We start from the raw sequence: 24231 nt of genomic DNA on the forward strand, positions 1-24231 counted from the left end.
TTGGGGAAAGTGTGCATGAGATTGTGTATGTTACTGAAAATAACATACAAAAAGGCATTATATCCATGGGAAATGCTTGCCCCCAAAATGGGGAGGCTAAGCAAAACTGCACACCAAATTGTGTATATTAGGAGAAATTCACACTAAAATGATGACTTTTCACGAGGGCTTTTTTAAAAATTGCATGCTAAAATACCACATGGAGTCTAGTCTGGACTATGAGAAAGGGGCTGATTTGTTGAAATGGGTCAAAAACACTACCAAGCTGGAGTTCCTACGAGTGAAAGGAAAATATGAAGAAGAGCTGCAGGAGGGACACGGAAGAGATTTGAAGGCCTCGGATATAAGATCACCAGGTTAATGTGCCAGACTAATGGGTTAAAAAAAAGGACTGGCAATCCCGGGACCGGGGAGAGGGGACGCTGGAAGAAGATTGGATTGTTTTTATTCTTTTTTTTCTTTTTATTATCAGAAATGTTTTATGAACGTTGGAAAAATGTTTAAAGAATCAGGTAAAAAGGTTATGGTTATGAGAAGCTGGTAAAATAAGACTTAAGTCTTAAGTTTTAAGGTTTTTTATAAGATAAGATGAAAATAGAGTAAGGTAATGCAAGGACAGAATACTATGAATTATGGAAAGGATTTGCTGTGACAATTATTAATCAAGATACAAGAGATGGGAGGAGGAGGAGGTCATGGAAAGAAGGTAATGAAATTGGAGAATTTGAAAATGATGGGTTTTTTTCTTTTTCTTTTTCTGTTTTTGTCTTTTTTCTTTGTAATTTTGTCTTTTTATTTCTTTGTAATTTTTTAAAAAATTCTTTTTTCAATAAATATCATTTTTTTAAAAAAAAAATGCACGCTGATATGGCATGTGGAGAATTGAACTGGGAAAATGAGAAAAACAAACCAAAATGGAGAAATTTGCCCACCCCTAGCGAGGACAAATGCTGGGTTCCATTTCGAGAAGTGGTGCACTCCAGCCTGCAAGCAAGCACATAAACTGAATCTCTGGGTAATGCCTGAGCCTTAGAGGTAATGTCTCCAAGAAACCCATTGCATTTTATTTCCTTGCCAAGAAGAAAATAGTTAGCAGCTTTGCAAAGTTTCATTTCCCTGGGGGTGAAGCAGTTGGCAGAGAAGCTAAATAAAGACGATTCGTTCCATAATGATAGTTGAGCACCTGGTCACCTTTTTGCAGCTTTTTAAGAGCTACAATATAACATCTTGCGATTTCAAAACTGGTCTCCCTGCAGGGACATCAGAGCCCAGGGATTATCAGTGGTATGGTATGTGCGTGTTTAAATGAGTCAGAAGCCACCTAGCTCTGAGTGCTCAACCATTTCCCTCTGTCCATCTCCCTACACTCTAGTGTGTGCTTAATGCTCATGTTCAAGCTCGCTTGCTTTCTTGCACAACAAAGATCATGTTCTCAACAAGAAGATAGGAGCAATGAGCCAGTTCTGAACAGCACCTCATGCTTTTGACAGCTCCCCTGGCTCCCATTCTCACTTCCATCAGCAAATTCACTTTTGTCCCAGTATCTCAGCCTGCCTGCACCCACAGCCTAATGGTCAGGTTGCAAATCTTCCGGGTCTTTCGCAGCATCTTCAAATATGCTTAGAGTAATATGCTCATGAAACCAGGGTGCAGGAATAGCAAGGAGATGGAACGTCTCTTGAGAGGCCCTGCTAAATATCCACAGAAATTGAATCCAGGCGAACCCTCACATTTCCACCTGGGAACGTGCCCTTTGGCTTGATGTGAACAGCAAAGAGATTAAAAGCAAATATTTATGTTATCAAATGCTCTGATGTGGAAATGGATAGATAGGTTTATAGCTGGAAAAGTCCCATCTCATGATGTGACCATGTTTCTCAATAGTCGGAAAACATACAATAATACTAACAGCCTCATCCACAACGTTACTTAGGAATTCTAAAACACACACACACTCAATCAATTTTAAAATCAGGACAGTTTTGAAAGGTCAGCCCGACATCTTGATTCAGAATAGCTCCCAAATGTATCAAAAAGTAGATGGAAATCTGCTCCTTGTTCTCAATAACCACCACACAAAATTTGGTTACATGATCTTGAGAGGTGTCCAGATGCACAGCAAACAAGCAAACAACTCCCCAAAATATATAATAGATGTAAGAAGAATAGCATGTGCCATTCACATCTGCTATATGCATGGAGCTATGCCAAAACCGATAATAGTGAAACAAAATACAAAACACAAAATACATTACAAAACAAAACAAAAAAAACCCCAAAGATACTTCTGTGAATATTCAGAATTTGAAAATGATGTCCTTCAAGCAGGGCTTTTTTTTAGTGGGAACTCATAGGAAATCAGTCCTGGGACCTCTCAGGTGGGTTCCATTGCCATTCTAAGAGAATGAGGGAAGTGTTCATGGTTCTTTTCCCCCAAAAAATAGCACTGCCTTCAAGCAATGACCAGACTAGAATTTTCATCAGGGAGCAAGCTGGACCCGCAACCGGCTTACTTCTGCCAGAACTAAGGCACTGAAAACTTGGGCCAGGCCCCAGTTCGGTGGCAACATTCTCATGATGGCGCCATGACCCGATGAGTGTGGGCTACCATATATGTGGCTGCTTCCCCCTCTGTTTTATGGGCCAGTGTGGTGAGATGAGGGCTAAGGAAGTTCACCGTGGCCACACCAGGCATCAAGCAGGCCATCTGTTTAGCCTTCCTGTAACATAAGGAAAATTGTTTCAGACAGATACACCAAAGGATGAGCTCTGGTGGTTTTCCAAAGGCAATTGGTTGGTCTTGAGATTTAATGGTAAATGCTGCAAATATCTGGATTCTTGTTTTGGATGTGTACAAACCAGAGTAGGAAAAAAATATTCTTTTCGTAAACTGTGCTGAGGTTTTATTACAACCAAGAAGTATAAAAATCTTGTGAAATTTTTAAAAATGTGATAAAAAGTGGATGAAATACTCTCTACCAAAATACTTATTTAAATATATATATTCAAACCAACCATCTTAAGAACATAGCTGCATTATATCAAGTCAGACTGTTTATCTGTCTAGCTTAGTAGAGCTTACTCTGACTGACAGAACCTCTCCAAGGCCTTTCATATCACTGGCTACCTGAGATTCTTTCTTAACTTGGGTGGCTGGGGAGGCCCAGCCAGATGGGCGGGGTATAAATAATAAATTATTATTATTATTATTATTATTAACTGGAGATGTCAGAGATTGAAACTGGAACTGTCTGCACACAAAGCAAGTACTCTGCTTTCCCCAAAGTTCAGGCATTTACTGTAACCTACACACACCCTCCTATTTGTATCGCTTGCCTGAGAAACAAAACTAAGAGAGCCATGCCATAGACCACAAAGCCAAACGTTGCAATTTGTGACAACTGACCCTGGTGTCTGTGAGTCAGTGCCTTACCTCTAACCCAGATCCTCAAGTGCTTTCCCCTGCTCCTTGGGGATTTAATTGTTTTGCTCACACCCAAAGCCATTCTGGGAAAAGGCAAGAGCAATTAGCAAGCAGTAAAAGTGTGTGCATCATTCCAAAAAATGTCACAGGAGGAAGTGAACTGAGTCGGAGCTGAGTATTTTGTGACACTCGGCTCGCGGCATGGCACAAATAGCCAGGGTGGAGCCTACCCAGTGACTCAGTTGTTATGTGATTATTGTCCGCTAAGCATGGCTGGCAACGGCCCCTCAGAAAAGGTTCCTTGTACTGGCACGACCAGTTAAGCTGCACATGCATGAGTAAAGCTGCAAAATGTATTCCAAGGTTGTAAAATTAAACATCAGGGCACAAGTGCCGGCTTTCACATGGACGCCCTGCTTAATGACTTGAAGTTGTTCCTGTTGCTAAAGGAGGCTGAAGGGTCTTTCTGCCAGACGGCACCATGTTGATTTCTAGTTCTGCTACTCTTCTGGCACGTATAGAGTGTGGCAGTACGCCATGCAGTCTATAGAAGGAGAAAGATATTTTGCAATATAAAGAGCTCACCTGCACTGCGATTAGTTGTGGGGTGGGGTAGGATATGACTGATCGTCTATATGAATTATTGCCTATAGTGGCTCCAGGGTCAGTCTCCTCATGTTTGGGGATGACATCATGAGGTAATGATGCGGGGGAAGGAATTACCCTTGGTACTAACCTCAGACAACCTCACTCCCCCAGAAGTCCCAGTGCCCAAGGAGGCCATCTTGCCATCAGCTCTCCAGCCTGAGAAGGTTGTGCTGCTGTTGCCATCAGAATCTGAGGGCTCCAACCCAGAAAACACAGTGGAGCCACACAACCATCCGTGTTGTCAACACCAATGGCTGCTAAAGCAGACAACTATAAGAAGTTTCTTCTTCTCTCAGCAAAGGTGGAGGTAGCCCAATCTACTGTAAGCCTTTGTCTTGGGCATTGTCGGCCAATTGGTGTCAAAGAGGGATAGAACTTTATTTATGTATGCTACAACAGCAGCAAGAATACTCATCGCAAAGTATTGGAAGACACAAGATCTACCTACTCTGGAAGAATGGCAGATGAAGGTGATGGACTATATGACACTGGCTGAGATGACAGGCAGAATCCGTGATCAGGGAAAAGAGACGGCGGAAGAAGAATGGAGAAAATTTAAAAGCTATCTTAAGGACTATTATAAACTTGATGAATGCTAGAATGTTGAGGTTCTCAGAAAAAAAAGGGATACAGTGATATAAGATCAGATTATAGAAAAGATTAAGACGACAGAGGTTGGAAAGGAATATTTAGAAGTTGCTAAAAAATTATGGACATTGGGATGCAGAAAGGGGGGGTATGGGGGAGTCCCGGAAAAGAGGTTTATGAAAAAATGTTATGAAATTATACGTGTTTGTATGTCTTTTTAGGTGTTTGTTTGTCTTTTAAAAATTCTGTAAAACCAATAAAAATTTCATTAAAAAAAATATGTAAGCCTTTGTCTTCTGCCTCTTGCTGAAACAACATTTGGGTTGTTTTCTCGGTGAGTCTCCAGCCTAAGTGTCACTTGGAGTTGTCTAAGATCCTGCCTGGAACTAGCAGCCTGTTCTGGAACCCCCAGTTTGAGTTTGAACCACCACCTGGAACAGTGCACCAAAAAGGAGTCCCACAGGCTTCCTGCCTGAACGATTTGGAGCCCGGCAAAATCCGGGTTCTGAATTGTGCAGGATGCTTCCACTAGTAAAGGAGGCTCCCCATGGCAGAGTTTATCTTGTGAGCAGCACACCTGAATAGGGCTATTCTAGCCACTATGCCACACCAACTCTGCCAGCGAAGCCTGCTCCACGTGTCATTAGTTGTGGATGCTAAACTGCCTTTAACAAGGAGTAGAGCTTTCTCTGTGATGGCCCCTGACCATTGGAATGTCCTCTCCTCTTCCTCTCTGTTTGGAGAGAGGGTGTGATACTCCCCCCCCCCCCCGCTGTTCCTTCAGATACTGGTGTGAGCATGTCATTTTGTTGCTGTTTTGCATATTCTGATGCTTTGCTTTCATTGGCCTGCTTTCACTGCTCTACAGTTGGGCTATTGGTTTTTCTTCTTGAATTGTTTTAATTGCAAATTGTTTTTAAATTTGCATTTATCATAAGCTGCCTGGGGGGCCATTAAAGGCCAAATATGGAAGAAGGGAAGCGTGTTATGTATATGTTCCATTAAAAGCAATGGCAGAAATCAATGACAACCAATTTAATTCCCATTGATTTCAGCCAGCTAACATTCTCTGGGTTAGAATCTGGGTGTTTTTTCAACCAGAACTCACCAGAACTCAGTTCTGGCATCTGTCAAGTGGACGCCATTGCCATTATAAGAAAACAAGGGAGACGATCAGTGTGAGTTTTTCTCTTTTTTCTAGAAAAATACCACTGGCTGGAATCAGAAAGTAGGGTGGGGTTGTCTGATCCATCTCCTTGCCCTATGATACTCTGGGTCTATACAAATTTGTACCTGACATTTCCATGGAAGGATATTCTTCCACCTCTGCATGCAGCCTCCTTCCTAACAGAATTGCTCTGAGATTTACAATGTTCTCCCCAAACCTGTCCTCCTCTCTTGCAACCAGCTGCTTTCCCTCTGTGTTGTGTATAAGCAGACAACTTTAGCACATGATGTCCAGACTAAACATTTTGACCCTACATGCTTTTGTTGCAATATATCAGGCTGTGCTCTGGCCAATCCATGCACAATGACAAATCATGCCTTGACACAAGAATAATGACGTACAAAGTACATACCATGGTACAGTGTCAACATTTCAGAACTCTTGCTCCAGGACCAGAACAGCCCAGCCACCTGTTGTGCAACCTCTTTCCCCAGATATTTTCAAGGAATGTTGGATAGGCATCCGTCTTATCTTAAGCCAGATGACTGGAGAAAAGATGAATGAAGTTCCAGCTCTGTTAATCATGATAAAGATGCAAGATACTTTTTGTGCCAGGGGTGAGTCTACATGCTAGGTCTAACTTAAGAAACACCGTGCAAAATGAAAACATAACCCCAAGGTTCCATACCGTGCTTATTAAGGGTGATCTAACAGTATACCCAAGTTGAATCTAATCTTTAATATGGAATCCATATACAAATATGCAGCAGAAATGAAACAAAACTGACCAAGTCATATCTTTCCAGGTGAGAGCAATCTTTAAAGCAATAATTTACAAGTCATATAGTCCCAAATTTGGCACCAAGACGGGGAGTGTGAAAAGTGGAGTACTTATGTAGGTGTGATTCTTGCATTTTTGTATGTTTGCTTTGCTGTTGTTGCTGTTCAGTTTTAAATTAATTATTTGTATTTTACACATTGTGACCAGTTGTGACAGCTTATAGCTTTTAGCAATAAAGATTTCATTCAGTTTTGTTGTACAGTCATACCTCGGGTTACAGACGCTTCAGGTTGTGTTTTTTTGGGTTACGGACCCGCCGAAACCCGGAAGTACCAGTACAGGTTACTTCCGGGTTTCAGCGGTCGGGCTTTGCGCATGGGCAGAAGCGCTGAATTGCAACCCGCGCTTGCGCAGACGTGCCACTGCGAGTTGTGAACGCTGCTGGTTGTGAACGTGCATCTCGCACGGATCACGTTTGCAACCCGAGTGTCCAATGTATGTGTCATCTTGATCCCATAACAAGTACTGCTGAAGCAAAAAGTTAGTTGCAAATCAAACAGCCCCTCGTTTTAATCTCAGAAGCCCGCTTGATCTAATGAGACCTGCCAAACATGTTTCAAATTGCCTTGTGGCTTTTTAAAGACTTTTGCAGTATACACATTTCTCTGTTGGGCTCTGACACTGCAGTGCTAAAATTACATTCTAGGTTGGGTTGCCATCTTGGGATTAGCATGCAGGAATGCCTGGGTGACATGCCCTTCCATGCACTGTACACATCTGACTTTGCCTGTAGGGTTCATTGCTCTCCCACTCAGTGTTTACCTGTGCCTGTTACCTCCCACACCTTGCTCTGCAGGATTGAGCATGTAATACTCAGCTTCACTGCAAGAGATCAAATCTTTTAGAAATACACTTTACCACCGGCCCGTAAGAGTAGTGGAAGACTCTGCTGTGCCACTGCATCAAGCTTGTGAAATTGGGGCTATATGCTGATTATCCAAGATTTAAGCCAGGGCTGGCACCTTAATCTGAAATAACTCCTTAAAAACAGGGTTACAACTTGTTTTGCACAAATTCTATTACTTCATAAAGAGCCCCGAGCTGCTTGGAGAGCAGCCTGACATCAATGCTAGGTGGGATAAGGTTATCCAATTAGGCATCCTGTCAGAATGTGTTTTTGAAGCATAATTATGAAGAATCATTTCTGAAGTAGAGAAGCTGGGGCCTTGTTAGGGGGTGAGCCCCAGATCTTTTGCAACAAGCTCCAGCAGGGCTGTCTTTAGCAGATGCGGTGCTGGGGTGCAAATATCCACCTAGCGCCCCCGAATTTCCACAAATAGTGGGGGGCGGAGCTGTGCACCGCCAGCCACCGGGGGGCGCAACTCTTCCCCCATCCCATTGCGGGAGAGCAATCCCCACAGAGGCTTGGGAGGGAAGCTGTGCGCCCGCCAGCCATATGGTTGGTGGGGCGGGGTGGAGCGGAGCTGGCGGGCGTGCAGGGAAAGGGGAGGCCACCGGCAAAAGCCGTGCAGCTCCCCCACTCGCTGGGGTACCCCTGAGAGGCCAGTGCCCTGGCGCAATGCACCACTAAGCCCTATGGGAAAGATGGCTCTAAGCTCCAGGTCTCCTTTTGCCCTTTTACAACTATTCCCCCCCCCTTTCTTCCTTTGCTCACAGGGCGTCTGGGTGCATGGCATATCCTCCAACGTGACACGGACCAGGGTCGAGGTGCCATCTTCTGGGTTCACATTCCCACGGGAGTCACATGACCCGCACAAGATCGTGGATCTGAAAAAAGCACTTTTTCCAGGCATGGCACAGTACCAAAAAACGTGGACCCAGAAAATCCCATTTTTTTCAGGGGGAGATCTTGGCCTGAAATTGTGAGACAGCACTGAGCCCCAAATGCTCAGTGCTCTCGCAGGTTTTTGGGGACTCCTATTCCTTATGTAGACAAAACTGAGATAGCTGGGCCAATGGTCAGACTTGGTAGTCTGTAGAAAGCAGTTTCCTAATGCAGCTTTTTCTTTCTTTTTTTAAAAAAGCTCAGGTATCTGAAGAAGTGTGCATGCACACGAAAGCTCATACCAAGAACTAACTTAGTTGGTCTTTAAGGTGCTACTGGAAGGAATTTTTTTATTTTAAAAAAGCTCAGTTCGCAATCTCTCAGTACCTCAAATGGGAATATCAGTGCTTGATGAATCATGGTATATATGTGTCATCGAGCAGCCGTGGGTGTCCGCAAAACTATACCAAGCTGGACAAAAAAGAATGCCACTTGGTGCAAGGGTTTATAGGGAAGCTGCATAAACATTTCATAGAAAAACAAACAGGCCAAAAGGTATTGGAATGGGAATGATTTTTTTCTGGCCAATCCCAATTCCCAAGACATCAGGTTTATTTAGGCACTGCTTTTGAGGGTCTTCACAACGTATTACTGCCTTCTTAGCATTATTTCAGTAACTGTGGAATGAACGCTACTAGCCCATGTCTGCTTACAGAGTTCCGATAGCAAAAATGTGAATTTAGGCAAATTTGTGCTCACAAAAAATGTATATCTAAGAGAAAGGTGTACAAAAACGTGTGTCGATTTTCATGCAGACTTTCTTAAAAAATCACAAACTGAACTTAAAATTGAAAAAAAAGAGAGAGAGAAACAGGAATTGATAGATTGTCCATTCCAATTACTGCGCTGAATGGCAGAGATTTTCGCTGATTTTCGCACAGGAATCTTTTCCAGCCCTATCTCAAGATGTTGGGGATTGTACTTGCGACTTTCTGCAAACAGACTGTGTGGTCTTCCACTGTGCTATAACCCCCTCCCCAAATCTGGTGAGGTGCATCATTATTTAGAGATGGCAAGATGGAAGCTAACAGAGAACGCATTGTCCTGAAGTGAATCCACAGGAGGGGGAGAGAAGCTCAGGCATCATAGATCCAGCTCCTTGTATGTGTGAAAGAGTTGGCAAAGGCTGCTTGCTCTTCAGTATCTAATGTCTAATTCTGCTGGGTGGAAGACAGAAAGAGTTAACTCAACCGTTTTGCCCAGTTCTACATTGCCATGAAATAGGGGGACCTCAGTGCAGTCTTTAAAGCCACCCACTCTTTGTACATGAGTATATTTCTCCGGCTGGAGCATTTGCAGACTGGCAAATCATGATAATGACATCTAATAAGCCAATAGTAATGGGAGCACTTCTGGCTGGAACCACCGTCCCCAACCTGGAATAATTAGCCTGCACTACGCACATCATCAGAGTTTTCTGGGCAATAATCCTTGCTTGATACGGTTGGCTGTTACATAAGGCCCTGTTGGAATGGCATCTTTTTTCATCACACGAGCCTTAAAGAAAATGATTATGATTGAGCTCATTATGCAATTTCTTTACCTGATTAGGGAAATTGCTCACAGTCAGTTTTCTTACATAATATGCTTGGCACTCCAGAGTAGCTCGTTAAGGAGAAACAACATTGGCTGCCTTCTCCACAGAATATGCTGCTGCAGACGAACAAGTCAAGAGGTCCTCTTACAAGGGCTGCCGCTTGACATTTTAGTCCCTTAGGCACCTCCGTTCCTGGAAGTTATGGACCTTTCCTCTCCCATCACACCCGGTTTCTGTGTCCTGCCAAATTCTGTGCCTTTGAGTATGTGCAGAGTGCCATGATTCCTCTATTAGATAGCCACATCTGTCCAGTATGTACCGGAGACTAGGCCAAAGGGACCGCCCTTTAGAAGAAGCCTGCATAACTTGTGATCCACCACACCAAAAACTTCCCACCTGCCTGGTATGGCAGTAGATCAGTGCCTTTGGAGGGGTGTGTGTGTGTGTGTGTGTGTGTGTGTGTGTGTGTGTGTGTCTCCTGCAGACAGCAGTAGATCACCAGTGTCAAAGCAATGATTCTTCAACATCAACTTCACTGGACTGGTCATGTTGTTCGGATGCCTGATTATCGTCTTCCAAAGCAACTACTCCATTTCCAACTTAAGAATGGAAAGTGAAATACTGGCGGACAGCAAAAGAAGTTTAAAGATGCTCTCAAGGAGAATCTTTTTAGAAATGTAGTATAAGCACAGACAATTGGCAAACACTGGCCTGCAAGCGCTCCAACTGGAGAACAGCCTTTACCAAAGGTGTCATGGACTTTGAAGAAGCACAAACTCAGGATGAAAGGGGAAAACAAGCTAAGAGAAAAGGACGGAAACCTATGTCCCCACTGTGGAAGGACGTGTGGATCCAGAATTGGCCTCCACAGTCACTTACGAACACACCGTTCATGGAAGACAATCTTACTCGGCTACGAGTGTTTGCCAAAGACTGCAGGCAGCAAAAACAGAAGGATTGGCAGGCCCTTGACGGACCACGATACGCAGATGGAGGATACAGGCATGTTTTGAAACACAAGCCATCACTAGCAGAAATGAGGTGGCCAAAATGTCAGAACATTACAACTGAGTATATTTATTTCACTTAAGCCCTTTATACACATAATGCTGTGTGAGAAAAGGGTGGGGAGGGGTCCTTCCTTATATTTAGTAGTGGAAGTGAGCAGGTACAAAGGTACCTTCAAGACTCCAATCAAGAGATTTACCCCACATACCTGTTTATTCTGCCACTGCCTCTTGAAATGCTTTGCAGCATGCTTTCAGTCTAAGAATACATGCTTCTTCCTGCGATCTGGCCTCTTACCTGCCACATTGGCAAGAATGCGCATGGACACCTCCTGAGTTGGGCCTCAGGGTCTGTTTCATTAACTGAAGGAACGTGCAGGCTTTACGCATCAGAACTTTATTCAGTTCTTGCTGTGCTCACACAAGTCCGCTCTCAGTAAGCTGCGGTAAGGAGGAAGACCACCCTCGCCCCAATTTCTAGTCCCAACACTTCCTGTTCTCTTTATGGTACCTGGTTAGTTCCATTTGCTCTTGATACAGGGCTGGTCAGCCCGAGGCATTTCGTTCCCTGAGGTGGAGCAGCAAATCAGCCCCATCCCTTCCAAGCCAAGATGTTTCTGCACACAAGGCAGAAAATTTCAGAAGAGCCATTTCCTCTCCACAGCAGTGAAAATGCAACAAAACCACACCAAGTATTATTATTAAATTAACTACCTGCCTTTCACCCTAGGGCCCCAAGGCAAGTTACAACAATTAAAACACAATATTACAAACAGTTTGGAACAACTTAAAATCACAAAAATAGGGTGGGTCCTAAAAAAATGTAATCTTAGGTGTCAAAAGCTGAGGTAAAGAGGTATATCTTCAGCATTTGCCAAAAGCTGTATAAGGAAGATGCCAGATGAACCTCTGTGAGGAGTTCCACCGTTTAGGGGCTGCTCTCTCTTGGACCACCACCACCCCTGAACCTCTGAGGGTGGTGGGACTATAGAGGGCCCCCTCTGCTGAGGAAGTGGGTAGAGAAAGAGGGGTGCTTTCAGGTATTTGGGGCCTGAGTTGTTTAGGGCTTTCAACAGCGGTCAGTTTGCTGCCTTGTCATGACCCTGACCCTAGCAGGGCCAGCCCCCCAAAAGCCTGCAGTTTAACCTGACACACACAGCAAACACAGACCAGTGCGGGCAGCTCTCAGGATGTCATACAAGGAAATGCAAGCAGCTTTTCTCATCAAGCCTGAAAAATAAAGAGAGAAAGATGTGATTGGAACAGACCTGTACTGCATGGAGCTAATGCATAAAAAAGGCATTCCGCTGCTGCCTCCACATACACAAATGGCTTACATCTGAACTCCTAATCGCAGATGATAACCTTAGAAGGGGCCTCTGGAGTTTTCCAATCCAATTCCTGGATCAAAAGGCTCTCTGCACAATTTCCATATATGTATCTGATCTCAGCCCCAGTGCAGTAAACATTCCATGCAGTGAAGAGGGACTCGGCCACACATTTTGTGTCGAGGTTAATGGGAAAGTGCATCTTTATGATTCGCACAGATCCACACTCCCAAAGACCCCTGTGCTGCTAATTCATTAATCCTTGTCTTGTGAGCTAAATTAATTTAACACTCCTCTATTGGGTGTGTACAGTTTTAAGCTTTAGTTTTAAGTTTTTTAATCAAGGGCTGAATAGCAGGTATAGGGGATCCACCTTGAAAAGGTCATTGTCATTCACAAGCAATTCTCAACATACCAAAACAGTGCTTTCCACTGGGTTGGTAGGGCATGAAGCTGTCAGAAGCAGGCAGGGTTAAAATGGAGCAAAAAGATACAGAAAATGTCTGTCTTTGGACATCTGTCCAAATAATGTCTGTCTTTGGACATCACCACATAATACAGTTTCTCATGTTGTGAATGAAACTAGTTTCTCCCTGAGCTCACATGTTCCCCAATCCATCTCTAGCACAGCCATGAGAAGGACCTTTATTTCTGTTTAACGACAGCTTGCCATATCATCTAATCTCCAGCTGTGGTTAATCTTTTGGCTTTTTTGAAGCAAGCAAACTTCAAACAGTGGTTGATAAAGCTGGCTTGTTTCAGCAAACCATCGTTAAGGCTAGAGATGTAAGAACACAGCAATTTCCATTCCTATCTGTATTTATCACAATCATCACTGTCTCCCTTCCGCTGCAGTTTGGTTTCTGCCAAATTGTACATTATTCACCTCACTGTCCACTATTTAATTTAATTACATAAGTCGTGTAACATGTAACTTACACTAATTTCAATGTAAAGGAAACAACAACTCAATGTAAAAAAGACATTAATTATGTGTAGTCAAAACAAAATAAAAACATTCCTTCCAGTAGCACCTTAGAGACCAGCTAAGTTTGTTATTGGTATGACCTTTCGTGTCCATGCACACTTCTTCAGATACACTGAAACAGAAGTCACCAGACCCTCATATATAGTGAGAGGGTGGGGAGGGGTATTACTCAGAAGGGTGGTGGGAATGGGAGATTGGCTGATAGGTGTGGTAAACCTGTTGACGACTGTTAATGACTGCAATTGGTCTTACAGGAATAAACCATAGTTTATCATGATGCCAACCAATGATACCCAGGTGAGGTGCTGAGATTATCCATCCACAGTTCATTTTGCTTGGTTCTAATAAAGGTATTACCCAATTGTGGACTTTGGAGATTTCCCACCCTAATGGATTAACATGAGTACCTTTGCTTTTGGGGGGATTATCAGGCATCACTGTGCAAGACCAAAAATAGTTCACTGGTAGAATTTACCAGATACAAGTTTGGGAATCACTGCATTTCAATTCTTTTATGAATTCAGCATCAAAGTTGTAAAAGGGGGGGTGCTTCTGAAATAATCTTTGCTCCCCGCTACAGTGACCGCTGAGGCAGACCTCTGAAGCATCACACAAAAAAAGGAATCTCTGATGTGTATGTTACTTGAACAGCATGATGAGTTTTCATCAACTGGAGTTTCATGGTGTCCGTAACCAATTCTGCCTTTTAGAGGTTGCACGCAAAGTGTGCATCAGCATCAGTGCCTATTATCAATGGAAGGGAGTGACGCATCCCCACTGAATGTTTGGAGGTTTACAAGATTACCCGAGGCATGTTGCAAACAGCAAGGAGGGGCACTATCATCCCTGATGGGAAAACCAGGCCTTGGTGGACAGGCTGACTCCAGCTACCACGTGAGTCAGAATGGATGACTAAAAGACAGCAACACACTGATGCAGGCAAAACAGTTACTAAGCAGCTGGTCCAGAATAGTTTCCACCTTCCAAAAGCCTAAATCCGGAAACCTTTGCAGTGCCAGAAATTTAGACGCCGACAACCGAACCTGCTGGAACCTATGCAAGGCAGAGCAAACAAGGGAGCAATGATAAAAATCAGTGAGTAAGACCAAGCCAAGACCAGCAGATTTAGTTTTTTGTATTATTTTTCCAGAATCGGTTACCAATATGCACGCCAAGTCTGAACTGTTACTGCACTCCTAGTGTTCCTGGCTTTCTCACACTGCACCATTAAACTGGGCCCAGGCTTCTGAGCCCCTTGTCTGAAGAATCAAAGCACCATCATGCTCTGCTTTCTCCTATCCATGGCACAGCACATGCTTTGTGCATGGAAAGTGTGAGGTTCAATCCTTAGCATCTCCAGGCAGGGCTGGGAAAGACACCTGCCTGGAACCCTGGAGAGCTTCTGCCAGTCAGCATAGACAGTACTGAATTAGATGGACCCATGGACTTGAGTTACCATGATGTAGCTTCCTATATTACCTGTGTTACTAAGCCCCCCAGCACCCCTAGCTGAACTCATTACCATGGCTTTAATCATTTGGAGATACAGTGGTACCTTGGTTCTCAAACGTAATCCGTTCCGGAAGCCCGTTCGACTTCCGGAAATATTTGACAACCAAGGTGTGGCTTCTGATTGGCTGCAGGAGCTTCCTGCACTCAGTCAGAAGTCGTGGAAGCCGCGTCAGATGTTTGGCTTCCAAAGAATGTTCGCAAACTGGAACACTCACTTCCATGTTTGTGGCATTCGGGAGCCAAAACGTCCAACTCACAAGGCGTTTGGGATCCAATGTACGACTGTATCCCCGTTTGAAGATGGTCCCTAAAAACAACCAATGGTTTCCAATACTGTATTCTGATTTTAAGGTGGGCCTTAAAACATCCAGGGTGGTATTCAATGGACCTAATTTAGCAGCATTCATTAATTTCCCTGGGTCTACTCTGAGTAAAACTTAGCTGACTACTATATCCAATGATTTCCTGTGGCTATTCAAAAAGAACCAATGCACTGAAATGGCCATTCAGTGTCCATATTGCTAATACACCCCCTTTGAAAGTTTTGGGGCAGGTTCTGTTTAATATAATTTAATGGTTTTTATGCAGCAACTCATCATGGCAGGCATCATCATCTCCAGTGGGGAACTCCTACAGAGAGAATGTATGATCTGTCCACCTGAAGCCTCTGCATCACCCATGCGCAAATCATTTCAGACATTGCAATGGGAGTGCAAAAAGCAGACCCCCTAGGTACTTGTGCATCCATTGTCAGTGATTCTCGTGCGGCGACCGTTTTGTTGTGGACACACACTAAGGTCATCATCACACATGAGGATTGAATCAGTTCCACTGCAAATGTCAAGCCAGCGTTGACCAAGATGTATATCTTCTGTGTCTTCTATTTCAGCCTCTGCATGAATAATACGCCAGCCACATGAGAGCTATTTAAATGCATTTTTTCACGATACACATGAAAATACCTTAGGAGCCAGTTTGCGCATTACACAGGAATGGAGAAGCAGCAGCATGAGTGACAGTCTGCTCCTATGGGTTTTCACTCAGGAATAAGATCCATTAATGGTGTTTACTTCCAAGTAAGTACACATAGGTTTGCAGCCAGAGGTGTACCATTTCCCCTTTCTTCCAAGTAAGGGATGAACCGACTCTGAGCATTGGATTGAAATAAAATACATCAGAGTGAATTATGGGTTGAGATTCTGGTTTTTATTTCCTGGCCCAGATGCAGCTTATATTTATTATCAGATGGCTTCAGAATATTTCATTATACAACCTTAATCTTCCCCCCTGCCTGCACAAAAAGAGATTATCAGGGTTTGTTTCATGTATACTCAGATTGGATAATTGGGGTCTCTGAGTGTATATTGGGGGGGGGTCTCTTTAAAGCTGCATGCAAGAGCAGTATTTGAGTGCTCAGATGACCATAAATTCTGCTATTTTATTTCCATAATCAGTTTGACCTTGTAGTGAATGGGAGCAACATTTGAAGTTCCCTCAGATTGAAAGTGGGGGAGGGGGCAACCACTTGTGTAGATGAGTCGAAAGGGGCAGAAAATTGCTTTCCAAAATGTCCAGATGAAATAAATATGAGGTTTTGGTTTTTTTAAAGCTTAGGAATGACTCTGAAAGTTGGCTTCCATCCCTGTGAGTTTACTGTGGCATTCAGCTTTGACCAAACTGTCAGATACAGCAGCTACTCATGAGCACATCCTCTTGTTATCAACTGCTGCCGTTTTCCTACTACATGGGGATTTCAAAAGCTCATGGGCCAGATCTCAGACTGCTCTTCTGGTACACATTAATGGCAATACAATTCATTTTTGCCCTTGGCTAACCATTTCAATATGTGAACAATTGCATGCTATTTGCAGGAATTCCTTGCGACCGAAGGAGCAAGTGCCATTTCACCATGTCTTTAATGAGAAGGCATAGATACAATCTTTTGCAGGTAACACTGGTTATTTTTCCCTCACTTTCCTCGCTCTGCATTAAGGTGACATCTGCTGGGAGATGTGGGTATGAAAGGTACTCATTCACGTTCCCTAGAGATGCCTGTCCCCCTAAGCAAGCATTTCTTGACCATTGGTGTGTAAAATGGCAGTCCCAACATCTACTCGGATGGAGAACAATACAGCGGGAGTTGCTTGTGCCTTTCCCCATTCTTGTTGATGGCAGGCAGCTATGTAGCCAAAGGAGATAATTTCTCCGTCATTCTCTGTCATCAAACGATGAGCCATACTTTCCTACATCCTTTAAGGCAAAAGCGGCATCAAACTTCTTCAGCAGAAGACAAATGCTTCAACTATTGACCTGGGACTATCTGTATTTTCTGGTACCTGCCCCTGGTAAATTGCTTCCCCTAGTGTAGTTTGCGTTTGGGGGAAGAATTTGACATTTTTGATCCTTTAACTGTGGCTCATGTGTGAATGCATGTACTAGAGTTGCCATTTATGGGGGTTTTGGTTCTCTCCTCAGCGCCTCTAGAGCTACAGTTAATCTCTGAGTCCTGACCCCAGTGTACAGACACATTAAAAAGTGCACACGAATGAACACCAATGCCATGTTGTTGAGCTTTAGAATTGGGAAAACTCCACAAACACACACAGAGGAAGAGAAATAACACATTTTTTTACTATCTCTACAAACATCCCTTTGATGTTTGCTAGGAGTCCTAAATAAAGTGGAGCCTTCCCACTTCGTCTGCTTCCTTTTCCCCAAAGCTTGTCTTTCAACAGCAGCAAGGAGGAGGAGAAGGAAGAGGAGAGATGCTCCTTATTTACAGTGGTACCTCGGGTTAAGAACTTAATTCGTTCTGGAGGTCCATTCTTAACCTGTAACTGTTCTTAACCTGAGGTACCACTTTAGCTAATGGGGCCTCCTGCTGCCGCCGTGCCGCTACCACTCAATTTCTGTTCTCATCCTGAAGCAAAGTTCTTAACCCGAGGTACTATTTCTGGGTTAGCAGAGTCTGTAACCTGAAGCGTCTGTAACCTGAAGCGCCTGTAACCCGAGATACCACTGTATTTATTTATTTATTGCTGTTATATTGCATCATTCCTCCAAGAATGTCAAAGTAACACACACACCCCTACTCATTTTGTCTTCAGAACAACCCAGTGTGGTAGGTTAGTCTAAGAGACAGAATGACCGGCCCAAGTGGGTGAGTGGGTGAGCCTCATAGCTGAGTGGGGATTTGAACCCTGGTCTTCCGGGTGCTAGTCCAAGACTCTAACCAGTACCCCACACTTGATCCACCACACTGGCTTCATGAGGCCCCAAAACTTTATGAGCAGGAAGTCCTCAGTAAGATATTTGGGATCTTAATTTTTGGCTGGGCTTCCAGTCCTTGCTAAGTGCACATCTACATGCGACAGCTAGTGATATTCATTGGGAATAAGCATCTTTTGCTTTCATACCATGTGGCAAGACCCAGGCTGTGGCTAACTTGAGTTGCTCCTTGGTTGTTCAAACGTAAAATATCAGGACGCTGCTTCCACTCTGTTCCCCCAGTGCCTGCCAAATTAAATAGTTCATTGTTGCTGCTTGAGTTGCAGCTATTCTGAGTCTTATAATAAGAGCAACAGATCACCTGTGGAATACAAACATTATATTGAACATCCTTAAGTTTGGGAAACTGCCAGGAATGGGAACTAACAGCTCTGGCCTCAGAAGCCTACAGCAAAGGGGCTGACTGCATATGAAATGACACTGGGCCCAGCAAATGTGGGGAGAAGGACAATTGAGGAGGACATTTTGAAAGGCTAGTCCATGCATTAGGCAGAGCGAAGCAGCTGCCTCAAACAGCTGGTGTTGGCTGTCATGAAAGGGCAGGAGAATGTGAGTTACTTAATTTATTGTTGCTTATTTATACTCCTGGGGGTGAGGGGTAGCAAGGCTTTGTGGGGTTTGTGCCTCAAGTGCCAAAATCACTTGGCTGGCCTTGGCTACTCTTAGAAAGTAAGAAAGGCTCTGTTGGGTCCATCAAAGATCTATCTCAGGCATAGGCAAACAGATGTTTTAGGACTACAACTCCCATCATCCCTAGCTAACAGGACCAGTGGTCAGGGATGATGGGAGTTGTAGTCCCAAAACATCAGGAGGGCTGAGTTTGCCTGTGCCTGACCTATCTAGTCCATCACCATGCTCTCAGGGTGCCAAATGCCCACAAGCAGGTCCTATTCACCTTGGGGTTGAAGGTGGAAATGATATGCTATTCTACCTCAGCCAGCAAAATGTCTTAGGCCAGCCCACCTCCCATTTCCCATAGCGTCCAACCAGAGCCTTCTGGAAAGGCCACTAGCAGGACTGTCTGCTGCTGCTATTCTCCAGTGAAATCCTGCCTCTGAACTTGGAGTCGACAGAGCCACCACCCATGACTAACACCCATATTCTCCATATGGGGAAATCTACACCTGTTCCATTTCCGCCTTTCGTGAACCTGTTAACAGCCTAGAAGCCTTGCCCCTCAAAGAGCTGTGAGTTGGATAAATCCAGTTCCTCCTTGTCCCATTCCCAATTCTGAAGCAGCTGTCTTAAACACTTTTGCCACGGTGATTTGGGATAAATACGCTCAGACCAGCCCATTAAATGTGCCGTGATGCCCGTGACTCAGCGTCTTTGGAGCAAATGCTTCCCAGGGCTACTCCTCGGGTGGGGCATTTACGCACCATCCCTTGCTCAGAGCTGTACCCAATGACAGGATCTACCCTGTGGTTTTTAATTAAGTAACTGCTAAGATGCAGGCAGCCTCTCATCAGCGTCTCCTCCTCAAGACGGAGCGCCAGCGTGCCAATGATTATAAGCCCCTTAAGGAGAATGTGTTCCCCTTCAGGACTTATAATCATTTTTATAGTGGCGCTTGTAGACTCTTGCACTTTAATGAAACTATAAGCACAATTACTCTGCCTGACAGTGGACAGGGCATCGTGCTTCAAAAGCAGTAGAGCAGGTACACTAAAGCTTCAGGGAAATAATCAGCTTCCTCTCGCTCGTTCCGTGTCTCTTGGAGCACGACCCAAAATTAAGAATTAGATGTTCGGAAGCAATGCAGAAGTCACACTTACCCCTGTGTTTTAAAGCACAAAATGGAGGAGGGGCATATCCCTATCCTTTACTCTCTTTGCATCCCCTTCTCCCAGCCTGGCAATCTGCTCCCAGTGAGCCATGGGGAAGGCCTAACTTTAGGCCTGTTGGAAGATTCAAGAGCCCTGCTGCTCCTTCTTCAGGTGTGCTAAGAGCCCAGCTGCCTGCCTTGCGACGGGCTGCCCTCTCCCAATTTACATTTGCCATTCAGAAAATTACTCCCAGACGTGGAGTGAACTGCTTGGCACGTCCATCCCAGCCCCATGTGTAACTGCAGAATGTTGTGTGCTTGGCCAATCTACGTGGCTGGTGAGAACTAAGAAGACGTGTTGTTGCCGACATCTGTGGCGATGACAAAACCCATTAAAACGCATGGCGCATTGTGGAGTTTGGTAAGCTGAACGCTTCCTGTGTCAAGGAGTTTTATTGTATTCACTATTCAGCAGAGGGAGAGGCACGGGTAAGAAGGGATGAATGTGCTGGGTTGGGCACCACTGAGGGGTAGAATCAGACTCTGGAGAATTAAAGAGTGCTAATGAACGGCTGCTTTGTGGTCCCAGGTGGGGAGGTGCTGTTCCTCCTTTGTGATGTTGGGGGGGGTGTCCTTTGTGATGTTGGGGGGTGTGTGTGTGGTGTAAGTTGACCACGCCCACTTTGCATCATTCATACCCACCACTGGCCTTACGGCCCTCCAAGGGTTGTTCAACAGGTAATGTGGCCCTTGGACCAAAAAGCGTTAGCTGCTCTTGGGTTAAGCCAAAACCTTCATGGCCTGTCATTCTTTTTTATATTAAAAAAAAAACTTTGATAAAGAAAACAGAAGACCTATTTTCTCCTAAAGTTAAGTCTGCCTTCCTTTGTTTCATGAGCCAGTACAGTGCTACCTCGGGTTACATACGCTTCAGGTTAGATACGCTTCAGGTCACAGACTCCGCTAACCCAGAAATAGTACCTCAGGGTAAGAACTTTGCTTCAGGATAAGAACAGAAATCGTGCTCCGGCGACGCGTTAGCCAGAAGGCCCCATTAGCTAAAGTGGTGCTTCAGGTTAAGAACAGTTTCAGGTTAAGAGCGGATCTCCAGAACGAATTAAGTATTTAATCCGAGGTACCACTGCACAATGTTCGACTAGGGCCAGAGGGCCATGGATTCTAATTCCCTCTCAGCTTACTGGGTGACCTTTGGGCAAGCCACACTCTCTCTACCTCACAGGGTTGTTGTTGGGATAAAAGGTTAGAGGGGACAGATCATGTACGCTGCCTTGAATTCCTTGGAAGAAAGGCAGGATGTAAATGTAACAAAGAAGATTTCGGGCATAGGGAGAGGGACAGTCCAAACTAAGTACATAGATGATGGGGGTGTTGACTCTTTCACTCCTCCGCTGCAGTCAAAATGGAAATCCCACCCACCCTCAGCTATTGCCCCAAGAGGAACAAACAACATGCCTCACCTGGAATGTGACACGTGCTAAGGGATTTCTAATGGTTCCTTAGATAAGGAAACAAGATCCAGGTACCTGGAATTCCTCCTGAAGCAAAGAAGAGAAAAGCTTCATACAGACAGCATACGAAAGTAGCCTGCTATGCTAAGGCAAAGCACAAGGAAATGTATTTGAGCAAGCTCTCATTTAGCTGTCAGGTGCTTTCCACCATTCCTTTCCCAGCAATGTTAATTACCAGGGCATTTGCATTTAATAGAAAGTTGCTGTCCTTCGCAGAAATTCTGCCCCTCCCACCTTATTCACGCAGCAGCACCAGAAGCCAGAATGTTGTACACGGTCTTGCATTTGGCCCCATTGGAGGGTGGAGATGTGGATTAGGAAAGGTTCGCTGCTGGGCGCAACAAGCTATGCTGGCATCCAGAAAGTCCCCCCCACACACACACACACAAATACTTTGGCATGTCACCTTTGTCCAGATTTATATAAAGTAAAATAAAAGGCCTAAAACATAATCATCACAGAAAACAATTATGAGACACAGAGGTGCCAGAGACATCAGTAATACATGCCAGACTTTTTATACAATAGAAATAGAAAATATACAAGCCTATAAAACTAAGGACACAATTGCCATGGAAATCCCTTATTTTCCAGTGGGATGAGATGCTTTTCCAGATAACCTTCGTTTGTAAAGTTCTGCACACAGTCCTACTTTATTTTAGTTACTTTTTTTTTAATCCACAGCCATTATTCACAAAAACAACAAACTCATACCAAACAGAAATAAATTTGTCCTTACTTGTTGGACCTCTAGAGGTTTCCAGTTTATATGTCAATTGTTCTAGTACAGCTGATTCCCATACCTTCATGTAACAGTTTTGCATTTTAACCCCCCCCCCCCAATTTTAAAATTGTTTAAAAAATTAAAGTAATAAAATACAGAGCATACACACCAAAAATAAAGTTCTTTTGTGGAATAGTATAAACATTTTTTAAACAGCTTTTGAGAGTTTTACAGGAAAAGCAACCCACCCCACTTCCCATGTATGCAGTTGGTGAGTCAGTTAATAACCCATCCCACTGGAAAATAAGGGGAACCCAGTTGCCAACAAAGGTCCGTATAGTTAAAGCTATGGTTTTCCCAGTAGTGATGTATGGAAGTGAAAGCTGGACCATAAAGAAGGCTGATCGCCGAAGAATTGATGCTTTTGAATTACGGTGCTGGAGGAGACTCTTGAGAGTCCCATGGACTGCAAGAAGATAAAACCTATCCATTCTTAAGGAAATCAGCCCTGAGTGCTCACTGGAAGGACAGATTGTGAAGCTGAGGCTCCAATACTTTGGCCACCTCATGAGAAGAGAAGACTCCCTGGAAAAGACCCTGATGTTGGGAAAGATGGAGGGCACTTCTTCTAGATCTGTCAGCAGCCTTTGACATGGTCGATCACGAACTCCTGGACCACCGCCTTGCCGACGTGGGGATCCAGGGCACAGTCCTTCAATGGCTGCGCTCGTTTCTCTCTGGTCGGGGACAGAGGGTGGCGCTTGGGGGGGAATTGTCATCACGCCACTCCTTGGTGTGTGGAGTGCCTCAGGGTGCAATTCTCTCCCCGATGCTTTTTAACATCTTTATGCGCCCCCTCGCCCAGCTTGTCCGGAGTTTTGGGCTGGGTTGCCATCAGTATGCTGATGACACCCAACTCTATCTGTTGATGGATGGCCATCCTGACTCGGCCCCAGACACACTGACCAGATGTCTGGAAGCTGTGGCTGGATGGTTACGTGGGAGCCGGTTGAAGTTAAATCCTTCGAAGACAGAGGTCCTCTGGCTGGGGCGGGACGATATGGGATCGAGGGGGCAACTCCCATCTCTTGCGGGGGTGCAATTAGTGCCAGCACCGGCCGTTAAGAGTTTGGGTGTAATCTTCGATACCTCCCTCTCTATGGAGTCGCAGATTACAGCTATAACAAAGGCGGCATTTTTTCATCTCCGCCAAGCTAAGCAGTTGGCCCCTTATCTCTCTCGTCCTGACCTAGCCACTGTGATCCATGCGACGGTCACCTCCAGACTGGATTATTGTAACTCGCTCTACGTGGGGCTGCCCTTGAGACTGACCCAGAAACTCCAGCGGGTGCAGAATGCCGCGGCGAGACTCCTTATGGGGTCTTCGCTGCGAGAGCACATTCATCCGGTATTATACCAGCTGCACTGGCTCCCGGTGGAGTACAGGATCAGGTTTAAGGTGCTGGTTTTAACCTTTAAAGCCCTATACGGCCTAGGACCCTCGTACCTACGGGACCGCCTCTCCTGGTATGCCCCACAGAGAAACCTACGGTCTGCAAATAATAACATCCTCAAGGTCCCAGGCCTCAGAGAGGTTAGGCTGGCCTCAACTAGAGCCAGGGCCTTCTCGGCTGCAGCTCCAAACTGGTGGAATGCTCTGTCAAAAGAGACTAGGGCCCTGCGGGACCTGACATCTTTCCGCAGGGCCTGCAAGACAGAGTTGTTCCGCCAGGCCTTTGGTCAGGGCGCAGCCTGACTCCCTCCTCTGGCAACCTGCACATAATTCTGCTTAATTGGTTGCCATCAATTTGATTTAATTAATTTTTATAATGAAATATTTTTAGATTGTGTGATTATTTGACTGATTATTTGATTGTTGTTAGCCGCCCTGAGCCCGGCTTTGGCTGGGAAGGGCGGGATATAAATAAAATTTATTATTATTATTATTATTATTATAAGTGTGGTGCCAGTGTGGTGTAGTGGTTAAGAGCGGTAGTCACGTAATCTGGGAAACCGGGTTCGCGTCCCCGCTCCTCCACATGCAGCTGCTGGGTGACCTTGGGCCAGTCACACTTCTGTGAAGTCTCTCAGCCCCACT

At 44.7% G+C, this 24231-nt stretch overlaps 1 long non-coding RNA gene across 1 annotated transcript; it reads right to left on the bottom strand.

The window, feature by feature from the left end:
• Positions 1–11380: 11380 nt before the first annotated feature.
• Positions 11381–21486, bottom strand: LOC308582260. Its single transcript, XR_014005584.1, has 3 exons — positions 21359–21486; positions 15564–15719; positions 11381–12229 (listed from the first exon to the last, which is right to left on the bottom strand). It is a non-coding gene; the product is annotated as an uncharacterized lncRNA (long non-coding RNA).
• Positions 21487–24231: the final 2745 nt, after the last annotated feature.

Source organism: Podarcis bocagei, assembly GCF_964188305.1.
Source record: "Podarcis bocagei genome assembly, chromosome: 2".
NCBI lineage: Eukaryota > Metazoa > Chordata > Lepidosauria > Squamata > Lacertidae > Podarcis > Podarcis bocagei.